Raw genomic sequence first — 15441 nt, 5'->3', positions numbered from 1 at the left:
GATTTTCATAAAAATTTTTATACTTCAGTTTTTGCAATTGCTAAAAATGCAAAATTTAAAATGGCTACTACATGCTTGTATCATCTATTTTAATAGTCAAGTGTGTTAAATAAGAAGTTTGTTAAGAGAAATTTTCCCTGGTACTTTAAAAGGGCTCTAATGTTCGAGACATTAAAAAGCTTGCAATTTCGTTAACCTCGACGAATAATCTACTGTATCAGAAAAACGCTGCTGCACATTTCGAAAATTGAATTTTGGCTAGCTTTTCGCGGGAAGGCGTCACTGTGTAACGCGTCGAATCGACGTGCCGACAATAATTGAAACGCCGCGCGATTTTCCACGTGATTCACGGTTCCGTCCTGTAATACGGTCTCCCCTCTCCTGCAAGCGTCAAGCTTGCAAAAATTACAAAAAAAAAGGAAGCATGAAATGTCCCGGTGAATTCGATCAGTGGTTTTCAACCGCGCAACTTCGCGCCGACACGGAAATTTCGGGAGACGGACGAACGCCGCGTTAATTGGAGTTTCCACGGGAACTCGGCGAGTTGTCGCTGGATGCGACGGGATTTATGGGAATTTAAGTTCGGGTAAGGATGTACGTAGACTTGAACGTTCGCTGAAACGAATTTATACACGTGACTTGAAGTATTTGTGAAGAGACGCGGGTGAATTGTACGCGAAGACTATTGGAATATGTGTAATACGATAATACTTTGACAGATATTCATAACTTATAAATAATTCATCAACTATGTAGAGAAATCCACTTTAATTAGATGAAACAGCGTGTAGAAGTTGAAACCTCTATTAATAGTATACGAATAAGCTACGGAGAAAACAAACTCTATTAAACGCCCGAAGTCGTATCATTTGCGATAAATCATTAGTATCGGAACGATACCCGGTACGCAGTGTGTTTTAAACGGTCAATTAATTAGAACGCGAGCGGCGAGCGGCGCGCGGCGTATCTTTAAATTTTTCCGTTTCGCCGCTCGGGATCACGCAATTCGATTAAAATGTAATTATTCGACGATAAATTATTGATCGCCGTTAGCAGCCAACCTCGCGTCCAATTTTCACGGTATTTATACGCAACTTCTGCGTCCCCGACCTCGCCGCGTAATTATTTTCGACCGAATTTAATTCATCGACGTATACCCGGCGTTCCGCGCAAAACACACTGTTAACTATGTTTAATGAACGCCACGCGACGAACAACGTTGACGGCTTATTACTCGGGCACAGAGGGGCCAGATGTAATTTAACGTCGGCTGGGACGCTATCAATACGCTTGTGTAAAATTACTCGGTGTCGCGGATTATAATACGTAAATATTGTGTTTGCGATGTAATTGCAGCCGTAACGGCAGACAATTATACGCGAACGCGCGGTCGTCGAAACAAACAATCGACGAGGATACAAAAATGGAATTCCTCTGGAAGAGTCGGAAAACACAGGTATCGGAAAACAACCGTTTCATTCTACTTCGATCAATACGTTTAAGGTTTCGTGTAAATAGATAAAAAACTTCGATACTCCTCTGTACAATTCTCAATAATACTTTTTATCGCGTTCTGTCTTTCCATTCGAATTCTCCGAAATAGATGCTTCAACCAAATAAAAAGAATCATTTAATCGAATAGAGCGAATATTTACTTATTCAAGTAAACGAATTACGAGCGCAGTTCTTTCAAACAATTGGAATCGATAAAAAAAACGCATGTTCTATGATAATCCTGTTTTAATGTTTGCTATCGTTCCCCCGATCGGGCCGTAAAAGAAAATATTCTCTTTGAAACGTAACCATTGAATCGATCACCCGAAGAAACTAATTAAATGAATTGCAGGAAGGAATCCCCTAAACGATGAGAACAAAAGAAGAATTTACCCAGCCTCGAATAATCCAGCTTTTAATGTTTCCCGTTCTATCCCTGAAACACGTGACTCGTCAACCAACAGAAAAAAGATTTCCCCTAACCCAAGCGACAAGAAACCAAGCCATAAAACCGTCCGCTCAAAGAGAATGGTTAAACAAACATCGAGAACGGTTCTACAAAAAGACGCTCGGAAACGAAAAATGGACGCGCTCCTCGATAATCATTTCCGATCGATCTATCATGTTCACACAGTAATGTTCGGATTCGAAATGAGAGTCCAAAATGCAGTTCTTCAAAGTACGAAATCAGACCTTATGACTGGAATTGGGTCTTTATGTAAAATACAAATTCATCTTAGTAATGAAATAATGAGTAAAATAAGTAATGATCTTAGTAACTTTAAAACATAATAAATTTTGTTGAATTCTTACGAACGGATTGCAGATTTTGATGCAGTCATAAAAAATTCGAAAGTGCAAAATTGTACAGAATGCAGGCAATCTGAAAGAATACATAAAACATCCAATCTAATGGTTGTTGCAGTGTCCATTAGAAAAATCATTTCCTACGGTAATTCCATTTCTCCGATTACATTTTGAGAAATCTGAATTTGCACGAAGATCTGCAATTTAATTATGAACGTTACTTTATATTCCATGCATTCGTATTTGTCTTAAGTACGTAAAATCCGCTGTCCACCGATGGCTAATGCCCGAGACAGCTCAGAAAATATCTACAGAAATTTCGCAGTCTATAATCCGTTCGCGGTGCCTCTCTATCAGCTCTCCGCTGAAAGTACCCGCGGATGGAAGAGAACGAGAGATGCGGTCGGTCCGGTTCGATGAAGGAGATTATCCGATAAAATCGCTGACTCGGGACGGGCAAATAGGAACACAGAACTAGCAGACGGCTTCTATAAGCAGTTCGAGACAGGCGGTTAACGACGGTACCGACGGCGGCGGCGGCGGCGGCGGCGGCGGCGGCGGCGGCGGGCACGCTCGTTCAGGCTTCGAGGAGGTGGTAAGAGGCTGTGTGTAAGATCGATGAAGCCACTTTGACGCCGACACGGATGACACGTTCTCTACACGGGATATTGCAAATACCCGTGGCACTCTCGCGCGCGCACTCTCAGCCCGTCGACAAACTTTTACGAGCACCTCCGACGAGTCGGAAGAGAGACAGAGAAAGAGAGAAAGGAAGAGAGAGTGATAGAGAGAGAGCGAGAGAGAGAGGGAGAAAGAGAAGGGAGAGCGTGTATCAAGTTAATCGGTACGTCTCCGTGCTGTACGCGCGTAAAATAAAGATCCCCTGGCTTTCCGATTTGTATTAAACTTGTAAGGGGATATAAATATGTACCGCGCGACGAAGCGCCGCCGGCGAGGGGGATGAAATTGTTGACGGGAGCGTTTCATCGATCTTCCGACGGGATCCGCCGCGGAACATCTCCTCGCCACTACGTTTTAGTATCATGAAGGATAACGACGATTCCCGCGGTATTTACCGCCACGATAATTTAATCTGGTAACCGGCTGATCCTTTTTTTCCGAACAGGATCGCGGAGGCGTGACTCGGAGCACATGAAAGTGACGTGCTAGACGTTTCAGCGATATTAAGTGGATTTAACGCGCTTAACGTTCGTATCAGTATATTACCATTCGATAACAAAGAATTTTGAATGTAGAATGGAATGGGAATAATCGTCGTGTATGGCCAATGTATACATTGAATAATTATAGATCCCTGGTAGTACGGATCAAGCTTAAATATTTAATATCACTTAGCTCGGAGATCGATCGCTACTTCAGCATTACGTATTCCCGCGTTCGTAATTCACAGAAGAGAAATGATGGAGAGGTTTAATCTCTTCTCGCGCGGTATCGCGAGTCAAAGGATGGTGCGTGCGGTATTAATTGCAGGCGAGCGCTTAATGATCCGCGAACTGCAAATGTTTCCGCGCGTTCCGAAGCAAACGGCGGAAAGGTGAGCTCTCTCACTCTCTCTCTCTCTCTCTCTCTCCCTCCCTCGCTCTCTCGGTCTCTGCCTCTCGCCGCCTCGTTCGCCCTCGATGCTGCCTCGATCTCGGTTTCGGGGAATTTCAGTCGTGGCAAACAGGAAGCGTTTGTAAACGACTGGTTCGTTTTGAGACGCTGCGAAGGTCGGAGCTAATTGGTCCGCCAACCTTGCCGGTGTTTGCAGTTTGCTTGGTTTCTGGGACAGCGACCATGATGGAAAACCGTGCAGATCGAATTAAGCCCCGAAATCACACCTAACTATTACCACGGCCGCGAGAGCGATACTCCAGTTAATTTAACTTGTTTATAGGAGGGCGTGCCGACCGTTCGAAACCACTCGCCGATTTTCAACGCGATCGGATTTAAAGTTTCGAAACTGACGCTCTAATCGTCTCTATTATTCCGCAGGTATCGAGAATATTATTTCATCGCGAGCGATCGTGATGCATACTGATCGAACATAATACACCGAGCAGCTGAAATTTATTTTACGCGTAGAATTCTAAAAAGAAGATCTAATACCGTGAATTATAATATTAAGGTTATTATGATCATTCCACTAAACTTGTGTAAAATATAATGAAACAGCAGGATGAAAGAAAAAGTGTCGTAAACGTGATAGGGCATTTAAAGCTTCTACTCGCTGTTATATAGTTCTGTTTAGTAAGTAATTAATTTGTTTTCGATGAACGAGAAGCTGACGTTAGAAGGAATAAGAAATGAAAGATTGCAAAAGGAAGGCAGGTCCGAGAAGGTCCAAGTAATTGGCCGTCTCATATTTTCACATCGACGCCGGAAAGAGAACTTGCGTGGCAGTTTTGCGAACTTCTCGCGAATTCCGGCCGGTACGACGTTCGACTTTTCCTTTGGCGGGAGAGGGAAGGATGGTCCAACGGTTCATCCTTTCCACTTCGCGTAACCTGTCGGGGACCCCGTTCTCGCGCCTCTCACCGACAGATTCACGTACAACTTTTATTGCCCCGGTGAATTTATGGGGTGTTTGGCTTGCCTCCGGAAACTCGCGGGAAGTATAAATTCGTTCTGTGCAGGGTCGAGATTTCTGTCTCGAGTTTTATTCGGGAAATTTATTTCCCCGGTGCACCCTTTGACCGGGAATTAGTTGAGCTCTGGCGAATAGCTATTACCGTTTCATCAAAGCGACCGATTTTGTTCCGAATATACATCGACTAACTGGATTCTTGCGTAACATCAACAGAGCAATAATTATTGATCATTTTCGAAAATCAAGAGTTTCTATTGTATTTATTTATTTTTCGATTTAAAATCAGGAACGACACGTGATCGTTCAGGTATTCAACTTTTCATAATTCTTATTTCATAATCGAATCACGTTTCGCATTCTTTCGTTTCCATTAGTTAAGCCGCCGGTTCGTGGATGTTTCAATTCAACTCCGCACGCTTGTTTCGATTGTGCCGCGTCGACTGGGTGATCACCGGGAAACGTTTGAACGCCCGCAGGAAGCAATGACTAACGAGATTCGCGGAAAACCGGTGTCTATATAAAGCCGGCGCGTAATTATTTTCTGCAAACGATCGGAGTACTCGAGTCGGACGGGTGGAAGGGAACAGCAGAGCGTGATCGGAACCCGGGTGTTGCTCCACAGGTGGCGAGACGCACGCGATCGTAAATTTGGCAAAATAAAAAATTCAATGTATCGCGTCCGAGAGGCGAGACCAATGAAAATTCTTTTCGGTATCTCCATTCGCACGAAGCGCGCGATCGAATATTCAGAAAATTGGTCCCGTTTCGACCGAACTATCTTTCATATTGGTTTTATAGGCAAACCGGAATTGCCGATTCGGACAATAGCCTCTTCGAACTCGTGTTTCGTTTCGCAAACAGCTGCATTTACCTTCCTCATACGCCACTATACTAAATTTAAGACAAACTCGGAACAACCTATTAATCAGTGCAATAGATAAAAAGTAGCTACATCAAAGTTGCGGACACAACCAATTCCAAATACAAAGATCAGAGCTTTTAATCGAACCGTATTTCGAATCGTCGATATCCCTCGAAACATGAAATTTAAAGTGATCGCAGCGAAAACATTGAAAAATCAAGCGAGAGCTTTCCCAACGACGCAGCGGAGAATTACGATGTCAAGGGGGCGTCGTCGCTTGTAAACGTAACGCCTGTAAATATTAATCGATTATGGGGCAGATAGGGCGGCGCGAGGGTCAAAATCGAACATCGATAATCTCGGCTGGCATTGAAATAAATGGGACGACGCGGCTCGGCACGGGAGCGTCAGCTTTTCAAAGTTTGCGGGCTGGAATTGGCCGTGGCCGGTGGCACGAGTAGCAGCTTAATGGAGCGCGCGATGAATATGGAATTCCCGATGAATTGGCTCATCTCCAGAAGGCAGTTTGCCCTTCGATCGGCAGCGAGCGGACGGTTGTTAATTGAACCGCTTTTAATTATCCGCGGCGTCACGCGAGTATCGTCCCAGGCGCGTGCACTTATGAGTGTTGTTTCGACGGGACCGTACGGCCGCGCCGCTTTCTACCCGTTTTAAATCATCGTGTCCGATAAACGCGCGCAACGTTGCAACATCCGATCGCGTAGGAGGGGGCCGACGTGGAGGCGAAGGAGAAAAAGAGGAGAAAACAGGGACGAAGAGAAACGGGAGGGAAAAAAAGGGGGAAGAAGTGACGCGGGTATTCAATTAAACGTTCCCGATCCGATATCGCGTTTGCCTTTCGTTGTACCGCGGACCTGCTTTGTGTACACATTTTATCGCGGCCGGGATTCGATACTCATTGGGAACGTTGCTTTTCCAACGTGCTCCGTGCTGCCGAGCCGGTTTCCCTGCGCACGTACCACGTCGTGCCGGAAAATCGCGAAGCTTTTAACTCAGATCGGTAGCACCGCGCGTGTGCCGATTTCGTGTTCCTCCCATTAATCCTGGAAGTTTCGATGTAGATCGTTTTCCTATGGAAAATGTTTCTTTGAGATGGATAGGTGAATAGTTTTCCTTACCTTTTATGGTAAATTCATTTTATTGAGTACCGTTGTTGTTGATAATATATATTAATCAAACCGATCTGTATGTTACACTTAGAAATATTTTAACTAGGGTGCTCTAATATCTTCAATTTTTTGTATGACGTTTTAACTGAAAAATGTAGAACTGTCTACTGAGTGATCCAGCATTTTGTGATATTGTCGGAAGAAACTAAAAACATTGTTACTGAACAATGTAACAGTGAAACGTTTCGTTAATGGTGAAACTGCAGTGCCTGCCAATGTTTCACTTTAATTCCACAGTACCCCCAAATCGATACAAATTGAGGGTCGATCGATAGAGGGATCACTAACGCGGCGCGATTCGGCGAACTGAAATTTTCTAGGTGGTTCGATAACGTTGCCGGTTTCTGATTCGCGAGTGGCTCGCTCAGTTAATTGACTTTCGTCCGAAACCAAATTGCGGTACTCCCACCACCGCCGCTCCAATGGCACAGCCTTACACCGATAAATTAATAAACGGGAACAGTTTTCTCGCGACCGCCTCGTGGAAAACGCGGTCTCTGCTTTAATAACCGTGCCCGGATCGGGCATGCCCGATTTTCGGCTTGGATCTTCGTTTTCTATTGCACGTCGAAGTGAATTCGAATGAAAATTTAACAAGCGAGACCACGTCGACGTTGAAACGTTCTCGACGCACTTATACTTTCACTCGAAAGACTTCGGAAGCGGTACGTTTAATTCTGACTCGATGAGTTACACATGTGAGACTTTTTTTCATCGTCGATTTAGTGAAGTGGGCGAATATAGTAGAGACAATTAATGGAATTGGAAGGTACTTACGCGTAACTATCTACCGACTCGTGTAAGGGATGAGAAAAATGTATGATGAAAAGAGGATAATCGACGCGGCGAATAGTTGCTGCAATTGAAGTTTGAGATTGTTGCGAATTAGGTCATTCCATGATTGATCTCTTCAAGAATGAATTTTTCGAAAATAGGCCTGGAGAATTGTATACGACAAAAATAATATCGCATTTAAATTATTTAATCTTTCGAATAACATTATTAAAGAACATCAATTTTCTACGATTCTATACTTAAACACGTGAAAACGTGGTCTTTTATTTCTAAGCATCAATCTTTCTAGAACCAAGACTGTAAACCACAAACGAGTTCCAAATAGAACGTTGTAAGAGGCACAAAGAATATCGAGATCGTGAGGAAATAAATCACCGATGAAACGATCAATTTTCAACCGGTGAACTAAAAACAAATGACAAGAGTAGGGTCGGCGGTACGTGATCAGTTCAAAAAACGATTTCCCCCGATATAGAGGGCTTGAAGCGGGTGGCCCGAAGCGATCCGACGGAAACAGTAATTTCTTAAATCCCTCATTTTATCCGCGCGCACTGAGACCCCTATAATTTCGCTCTATTCGCCTCCCTATAATTGTGCTCCTAAGCTGTCCGCGCGCCTGCGAGCGGCCGCGCACGCGTGCAACCGCCCCGTGCAAGACCGAATAAAACTCGGCCGACGTGATCCGACTGAATCACATGTAAATCGCCAGCATAAAACTGATTTATGTCACGAGCGTCCAACTTGACGCAGATCGGACGTAAAATACGTTGCGTACGTAATAAAATGGCAGAAGTAACGGTATAACGCTCGGTCGAATCAGCCCAACGGATCATTCTTGCGGTTTCAATCTGCGGCTTCCTCTCGTTTCCGCTTCGGATGTCCCGCACTGCTTGGGACGTCGATTAAAAGGAAGAGATTCTTTTCAATTATCTTGGATCGAAGTTAAACTCGACGAAATTCAAAGAACCTTCACAACAGGATCATCAACGTCGTTGGAACTTACAATTTCGACGAAAATGGCAACTCTCCGTTGATACAGAAGTGTTATCTTTCCATTTCTCATCAGTCAAGAAAATATTTCAAATAAAATTTCTGTTTCAAAGATAGGGAGATGTCACATATTGAAAACCGTTTGTCACATCATTTCAAAGAAAAATTGATCCACGTTTACCGTTTTGAATGTACACCAGGAGAAAGTCGGGTTCTACGTACAATTCCGGCAGAAACTTTTGAGCAACATAGCATAGTCAGTTATTATTCAATTCAACGATAAATTACCCAGATTTAAACGCGAGAAGCCGGTGTCCCAGACGTGCGAACAGCTGTTCAGTCCCGGCGACGGAGGACCGACGGATTTTAAACCCCACCTCGAAACGGCGCCGCTATAACAAGCGAGACAAGCAAGAAAACCACGATAAATGCTGTTTCAATATTCACGTCCAATCTTACCGGGCACAAATTATCTGTGGATAACCGCGATAAAGAGTATTCAATAATGCAGGTAAACCGGTAGAACCTCTCTGCGGGGCTCGAACGGTTGACTCCGTTTATAGCGCGCGCGGCAGCGAGGAACTGAGGACGAAGAGGTCGGGGGAACCGGAACGACCAAGGGTAACCTGCGATCGATGTCGCGTTAACTCCCGTTACCGCTCCCCAGTCAAACTTTGCCAGTGTTCCGTGGCACCGTTCCGCGCTGGCCCCGTGCAGAATATTCTTTTCGTCAACGATCCACTCGGCAAACGAGTTCCTTCCTCCCGTTCTTTGACGGTCAACCCTTTGCATATAGAATTCTTTTAATAGTTTATTCTCGACCAACTCTGCTTTAATTTCTTTAGTTCTGACATCTCATATTGGGCGCTCGTAGTTACCTAAAGTTTAAACTTTTGTAAACGAAACGGTCAAATACAAATATCTAGTTTAAATGTAGCGTTATAAATGAATACAGCGAAAGGTACTGATTCCAAGATTCGTGTTGTTACTCACTTCTAGAAGCGCGCGAAATCTCGTAACGCCGAAACGAAGAACGTACCTGAAATGAAAAAAGAAACAAGTATTAGGACAAACGATTATCAATAAATTCCGTTTAAGATTGCACATATTTTAACGGAATGCGTTAAAGATTACAAAACTCTATACCCCATAAAACAAATGAAGTACCTCGTACGACAAATTACAAAATCGCTGACTAATGCATCGTTACAGACAACAATTCCGATCTCCTCTTGTTATTCGGAAAACGCATTTGTCTCGATTAAACTTGCCAAGGTCTCGTTAAACGCTCGCTCCGCATGTCGCGCACTCGAGCATTTAACGACTCCCCGTGGTATATTCATCCGAAATCAACGCTGATCCGTCGCGCGGGCTGTCGCCGGGCCGTTCGCGGGATTCGGTTATTGTCGCGAAATTCGTGCCAAATTCGCTTTTCCAATTTTCTGCGTCCCGGCGCACGAACACGGAATCATAAACTTCGCGGAAGAAGGATGAGCTCCAGCGTCGGCGGCAGCGGCAGCAGCTCGGCGCACCGGTGCCGAGAAATCTGCGGAATATATTATCCAGGACAGTGATGCACGGCTCGCTAAGTGGAAAAATAAAGTTGCGACGATGTCATCGATTCCGCGTTAACGACGCGCGCTTCAAACGCGTTTTTTCGTTTTGAAAAATGGATTTTGGCCTGGCCCATCGCTCGTTCCGCAGTTCATCATCGCGTTACGACGTGATTCCGGAATAAAAAAAAAACATCCCTCGCGTTCACCGGACATTTCGAATCGAAATCGACGTATCAACGCGCGCATGTTGGGGAAACGTTGAAATAATCTTTCATCGGCGTCCGTGGGAAACGCGTCGCGACGCACGAACGACGCCCGCGTCCCACTTCGGCCCGCTCCGCTTCGGAACGAGCCGAACGTAAATCCCTAGCGCGTTTATAGTCCATTCGTGCGCCCGCACGAGTTATTAGAAACGTGGCCGGTGATATACAGGTCGCGTCATAAAATGCAGCCGTAAAGTTGAAAAGATATTTCCTGCGGAAAAATAATAAAAAAACGCGGAGGTGGATAAGTTTAAACCGAGCGTTCCTCTTTTCTTTTTTTGGACGCTGGTACCGCACTCTGACATCATCGAGGTTACTTTTAAAGATGCTTCCGGCGACTCCACGTTGTTCGGAAAATATTTCCCGGTCAAGGTCAATATTTGTGGCCACTCCCACCGCACCGCCCACTTGGCTCCTATCTTCGCTATGGCCATTACTCAGCGAGATCGAGGGGAAAAGTAGCGTAATGTGGCTATGGAGGCGTGCCTAGAATGATTGGTGGGGGGAATGACCTTGGACGACCAATATTCTTCGTTACGTGTAGAGAAGAAAGTTTCTTCGAGTTCGTGAATTACTTGGTTCTCTGAGATGGACATTTTTCTTACAGACATCATTCTATTATCATTTCGTGGGTGGTGTATGTAAACAAAAAACTGAAATTTGAAGAACAATACTAGCATTTTTTTTGTAATAATCAACAAGGCACGTGTGCCTCATCAATTTTGGTTGGGCCGAGGCTCGAATGTTCAGATTAATGAAACTGTTAACTTTTGAGTTCACGTGTACGTTGAATGTCTTTGTCAGTTCTCAGCCGATGCCAAAACGATAAACACTCGTGCTGCGGAACAACGACGATTTTACCTTAAGCTAGAATCATGACTGTGCATTATTGTGCAATGTCAAAACCGCGAACGTAGTGCATTCACGAGTCTGACGTAAAGGAAAAACACTTAGCAAGTGCAAACGTGAGTGGCAAACATTCTGATTAATAACTGTCTTCTTAGAAAAATTCTCATTTCTTCGCAGTAGAATCTTAAACAGGTTTTCCAGTAAGACAACTAAACGAGAAGGAAAATTCGGAAAGTCTCCAGAATTAGCTCGTTACATCTTCACATTCGAATGTGATTTCCAATAATCAAACTAATCGTGATCAAAATGACACTTTTAAATGACAGACCGATCGATCACTGAAATCTCAAGCAAGGTAAGATCGTTTCTCCATTTTCAGACCAAAACATTCCTGAAACCACGCCATCCGCATCCAAACAATCATCTGTTCCCGTTCCCAACAAACCAAAGCGTTCGATCGCACAGAGCCGCGTCTCTGAACCGTCGAGTGGTTCGAGACAGTTCAAGACCCGTTCGTCGGCCATCAAAGATTCAGACTCGAATCTGGTTACCCCGTTCTCTACACCGATCGATTCTTTTCACTATCGCCGATATCCGCGCAATCAGGTAAACCACAGAGAACCGAGCCCGGCAGCGCGTCTGAAATATCCGCACTGCGCAATGCGGAAGCGGGGTGGTTCTCGTTGCACGCGACAGCGGTCCTCCTTCCGAGGCGTCGCGCGTTCTTAACCGCAACTGACCAGAGAAGACCGCTGTTGAAGCGACTCGACGAGATCTCGGGAATGATCGTCGCGGGCAGTCCTGCAGAGATTGAGCCTTGTTATCTTTAAAACGTATTTGAGCAAAATCTAATCTGATTATACATGACTCAATGACTCGAAAGTAATAGTTGGTTCAGTTATAGATTATCTTTTACAACTGCCGATTGCTACTGATATACGATTGGAGCCGATTACAGCGAGTCAGAATTAACTGTTCAATTTCGTATGTTTTTACACTGCCAACATCAAGCTTACCCAGATGGAAAGTTGCAAGTGAATAACTTCGTTATTTAAATTTTAAATAACAAAGCTTTAGTGCTTAGTTCCCTTGTAGTACACAAAAATTTGTAATACAGTTCTGCTTTAATGAAAGCAGTTAAATGAAAGCATTTACGTTAAAGCCACTTTGATCGCCCTTAGGCGAATACACACGACCAGTTTCTAGGCAAACGTCGCAGCGATTGTTTTGCAGTAACAGAAAAACACAGTTCCTCTGTCTCACAGAAAGAAAGGTAATAGAACTTCGTCTCTATACTTTCAAAACAATCGCAGCTGCAACATATTCCCACAAACCCATTATTTACGTTTCGCCTATACATACCATAAGGCTCGATACACACTGTCGATCAGGTTTCAATCCGCTCTCGGTTCGACCAAACATTCTTCAGTTATTTATAACTGTTTAGGATATATGTTTTTGAAGCAGGTTTCTTATGCAAAAATAAAAATACAAAGGTTTAGTGAAAAAGGAAAAGGTAACTTCTATATTTAAAAAATTAAATCAAGTTTTACAGAAATATACCAGGACAAGTATGAAAAAAAAAGCTTTCGATATTTATACCTTAAAAAACAATAGTCAACCGTTTCAGGTAGACTTGACCTGCAACCTGCCGCAGGACTTCGATGTTACGGGTTTTTCCTAATTGCTGTATTATGGCTACCTGATATTTTTGTAATGCATCCGTTCGCCCAATGAATCCCAGTCCCATCTCAGTTTCGCTGTATCTTCGTTCATCGAAAACGCTAAATGAGGAACAAACTTTGAACGATTCGAAAGTGTGCATTGGACCTAAAGATTTGTTCCTTCTTCGTATGCGACGGTTTTGTTCGCTGGGCATAGGCCCAAGGCGCGAGACCGCGTTTCCTCGCGCGAATGAAACGGGTCCGTCGGACACGCTTCCGGGATGGCTCGGCGTGTAGTTGCGGTCTAACCGCGAGACGCCGCGCACGGTTACATTGTAATTTGGTACCGGTTCACGGGTCGATCACCGGGTGGAGGTTTCGTATATACGACGCGCAGCATCCTCGGAGCCTCGTTTGCAGAGGCGAGGCCGAGGGCAGCGGCAAGTTGTCCGAGCTGTGTTTTAATGGGCGACCGTCTGCGCTGTAAACGCGGCGCCGACGTCTGTTTGCGGATACAGTGTAATTGCGGGTAATAAGAGAACAGCCGAGCGATTTGGCCCTCCGTACACTCCGTAAATTTGCGAACGTGCATCGACTACGGGATCAATCGTCTGAGTCGGTGTACGATCGATTGGTTTCTCGGAAGGGACGGGACTGATATAATAGCTTAGGGAACAGTTTTTAATAAGCGAACGTGAAATCTGTATTCATTGAAATCGAGCAGGATTGATGCGGTCTTAACAGATTACGCGCTAGTTAAATATTAACCGCTGAAAGCCTAAATACCGGCCTCACTTGCTTGTCTCTGAAGAATGAGCAGTTAAAGAAAATATTAAAAAACTTATACATTTTGGTAAAATAAAAGGAAATAAAAAATGTGTGTGTGTGTTTTGTTTCTTGAAGCGAATCGAATGCAGAAAGAGATAAATGGTGGAAGGTATATACACATTAATGTGTAAGGCATGTATACATATAGAAAACAAAACCCGCAATATCGCGGGCCAGCGTGAATTGTGTTAACACTTTGTTCCGTGATATCGGACAAACGCAATAAAGGTTCGAAATTTGATACAATAATGTAGATGTTATTTATTTCCTTTAAGTTGAAATTGAATATTTATGTTTCTATTACAGATGAATAATTTTTGCATCTAAATTGAAAGCAGAATTGTTGTTTCCAGTAAGTGATTTATGATAGTGTAATTCTGGTGAGATTATTTGAAAAAGAACTTGAAAGATGTGGGCTTGAAGGATAAGATTGGAAAAGTAGAATTTTTCAGATCTATTTATGTAGAATACATAAAAGATTCGTTTGTTTTGGAAAACGTGATACGTTCGGGGATCGATGGTCATTGTTTTTTTAATCGCTCTGTATATTGTTGAGCTGAGAAAGGAACCAGGAATAGCAACGTTTAGACTTCTCGGTTGTTTGTTGCTCGCGCCCGAGTACGAGACAGAGGTAAATAATCCGGCTCGTAAAAGATACGATAAAACATCGATAAATTGGGACAGGTATAATTCACCCGCGGAACAAGACAGATATTTCTTGCCGAGTGAGAGATAGTTGGCGAACTACAGGTGGAATTTCATCACCGTGGTAACAACGTTCTGAAGTTACCTCAGATTTGCTTGAAGGAATGCGCCGGAGAGAGATTTCATGACAATTTCATTTTGTAATGAACGAAACTTATGACAGTTTACGACTCTCTCAGTCACGGTGGAAGAGATCTTTGTACACAGGCAACGCGAGCCTGCCGGTAACAAGGAGTTTCTGGCGTGCACTCTGACACGCATCGTTCACAATTAATATTCACGTGTCCATGATCGTTACCTTAACGCGATGATAACCACTTAAAACGGAATAATGATGTACGAGCGCGATGCGCGCGGAAATTTATCAATTCCCGATGATTATTTGTCACGCGAGCATTCAGATGTTTACGATTAATTTACAGATTATTGTTCGTTTTATGGCCAATTTACATCAGCAGTTACGATATTCCAGAAATATCCTATGAATATCAACGTTTCAATGTACCTATACGTTTCCGTTTAAAAGCATTGCTGGAATCCTTCGTTCGTGGTATCGTCGGATCGCGGAGGATCCTTAAAACGTTCCGCGTGATCGATCGACGGAAACGTAAGCTCGTGGAACGGTGCACACGGTTTCCAGAGAAAGTGCATCCTCCCACTTGGCAAACGGCGCTAGGTCACTGGGGCGAATTCAGCGTCTGAACAAGGTGAATATATCGATCGTAGACTGGCGACCTACTAAGGAGGCACGCTGGTCTAGTGCAGCACGCAGGTGCAACGCACGAAAGCCGATGCACCGGCGATTACAATGTTGCAGCTGCACCGCGGCAATCGTGATTCGTTTTGAT

General features: G+C 44.0%; 1 protein-coding gene across 10 annotated transcripts in view; it reads right to left on the bottom strand.

Annotated features, from left to right (window-relative positions):
• Positions 1-15441, bottom strand: part of LOC116430907 (uncharacterized) — a 348971-nt gene that overhangs the window by 142782 nt on the left and 190748 nt on the right. Inside the window, exons 1-3 of one of the 10 annotated variants that reach the window (XM_076367564.1) lie at positions 9722-9767; positions 9188-9606; positions 9017-9120 (exon numbers count right to left, since the gene is read on the bottom strand). The exons of 6 other annotated variants lie outside the window; for them this stretch is intronic. The gene's annotated coding sequence lies outside the window, so the exon portion shown is untranslated. Of the gene's footprint in view, positions 1-9016; positions 9121-9187; positions 9607-9721; positions 9768-15441 lie in introns of those variants that run through there. 3 more of the 10 variants (XM_076367565.1, XM_076367566.1, XM_076367568.1) reach the window with 3 other exon arrangements.

The sequence above is a fragment of the Nomia melanderi genome, chromosome 5, assembly GCF_051020985.1.
Source record: "Nomia melanderi isolate GNS246 chromosome 5, iyNomMela1, whole genome shotgun sequence".
Lineage (NCBI taxonomy): Eukaryota > Metazoa > Arthropoda > Insecta > Hymenoptera > Halictidae > Nomia > Nomia melanderi.
This window is presented reverse-complemented; position numbering and strand designations above follow the sequence as displayed.